Source organism: Abramis brama (genome assembly GCF_963993115.1).
Source record: "Abramis brama genome assembly, chromosome: 16".
NCBI lineage: Eukaryota > Metazoa > Chordata > Actinopteri > Cypriniformes > Leuciscidae > Abramis > Abramis brama.
In genome coordinates, this window is record NC_139978.1 from 37400797 (window position 1) to 37403296 (window position 2500).

The window sequence follows — 2500 nt, forward strand, 5'->3', positions numbered from 1 at the left end:
ATACGGTCTCATATATGAAATACCGGGACACGCAGAGAAATCCATAAGTCATTTATGGGATGAAAAGTTGAAATTGACAATAAATCATTTATGGGATGAAAAGTTGAAATTGACACAATAAGTCATTTATGGGACGAAAAGTTGAAATTGACACAATAAGTCATTTATGGGACGAAAAGTAGAAATTGATACAATAAGTCATGGGATGAAAAGTAGAAATTGACACAATAAGTCATTTATGGGATAAAAGTTGAAATTGACACAATAAGTCATTTATGGGACGAAAAGTTGAAATTGACACAGTAAGTCCATTTATGGGACGAAAAGTTGAAATTGACACAATAAGTCATTTATGGGATGAAAAGTTGAAATTGACACAATAAGTCATTTATGGGACGAAAAGTAGAAATTTACACAATAAGTCATTTATGGGACGAAAAGTAGAAATTTACACAAGTCATTTATGGGATGAAAAGTAGAAATTGATACAAGTCATTTATGGGACGAAAAGTTGAAATTGATACAATAAGTCATTTATGGGATGAAAAGTTGAAATTGATACAATAAGTCATTTATGGGATGAAAAGTTGAAATTGACAATAAATCATTTATGGGATGAAAAGTTGAAATTGACACAATAAGTCATTTAAGGGACGAAAAGTAGAAATTGATACAATAAGTCATTTATGGGATGAAAAGTTGAAATTGACACAATAAGTCCATTTATGGGACGAAAAGTAGAAATTTACACAATAAGTCATTTATGGGACGAAAAGTAGAAATTTACACAATAAGTCATTTATGGGATGAAAAGTAGAAATTGATACAAGTCATTTATGGGACGAAAAGTTGAAATTGACACAATGTCCATTTATGGGACGAAAAGTTGAAATTGATACAATAAGTCATTTATGGGATGAAAAGTTGAAATTGATACAATAAGTCATTTATGGGATGAAAAGTTGAAATTGACAATAAATCATTTATGGGATGAAAAGTTGAAATTGACACAATAAGTCATTTAAGGGACGAAAAGTAGAAATTGATACAATAAGTCATTTATGGGATGAAAAGAAGAAATTGACACAATAAGTCATTTATGGGACGAAAAGTAGAAATTGACACAATAAGTCATTTATGGGATGAAAAGTAGAAATTGACACAAGTCATTTATGGGACGAAAAGTTGAAATTTACACAATAAGTCATTTAAGGGACGAAAAGTTGAAATTGATACAATAAGTCATTTATGGGATGAAAAGTAGAAATTGACACAAGTCATTTATGGGACGAAAAGTTGAAATTTACACAATAAGTCATTTATGGGACGAAAAGTTGAAATTTACACAATAAGTCATTTATGGGATGAAAAGTAGAAATTGATACAATAAATCATTTATGGGATGAAACGTTGAAATTGACACAATAAGTCATTTATGGGACGAAAAGTAGAAATTGACACAATAAGTCATTTATGGGACGAAAAGTAGAAATTGACACAATAAGTCATTTATGGGACGAAAAGTAGAAATTGACACAATAAGTATTCATGGGATAAAAGTTGAAATTGACACAATAAGTCATTTATGGGATGAAAAGTTGAAATTTACACAATAAGTCATTTATGGGATGAAAAGTAGAAATTGATACAATAAATCATTTATGGGATGAAAAGTTGAAATTGATACAATAAGTCATTTATGGGACGAAAAGTAGAAATTGACACAATAAGTCATTTATGGGATGAAAAGTAGAAATTGATACAATAAATCATTTATGGGATAAAAGTTGAAATTGACACAATAAGTCATTTATGGGATGAAAAGTTGAAATTGACACAATAAGTCATTTATGGGACGAAAAGTTGAAATTGACACAATAAGTAATTTATGGGACGAAAAGTTGAAATTGACACAATAAGTATTTATGGGATGAAAAGTTGAAATTGATACAATAAGTCATTTATGGGATGAAAAGTAGAAATTGACACAATAAGTCATTTATGGGATGAAAAGTTGAAATTGACACAATAAGTCATTTATGGGACGAAAAGTTGAAATTCACACAATAAGTATTTATGGGATGAAAAGTTGAAATTGATACAATAAGTCATTTATGGGATGAAAAGTAGAAATTGACACAATAAGTATTTATGGGATGAAAAGTTTAAATTGACACAATAAGTCATTTATGGGATGAAAAGTTGAAATTGACACACATCAGCGTTTTGTTTTAATGTCTTGAAGATGAAGCTCAGAGCAGATGATTGACAGATCAGCATTGCTATGGAAACCTCCGCTGAAGCGAGCTCGTCTGCTGCCACTTCGAGGTCATAAACTTGCTAAAACAACAGCGGGCTGAAACCGCGTCTCGCTCAGGAATGTGAATGAGTGTCTTGATGCTCTCGTCTCGAGGCGACAGCAGAACGTGGAGAAAAGAGAGACGAGAGCCAGAGAGAAAGAGTTAGTGTTGGAGAAGAATAGAAGGCTGGAGAACGAGAG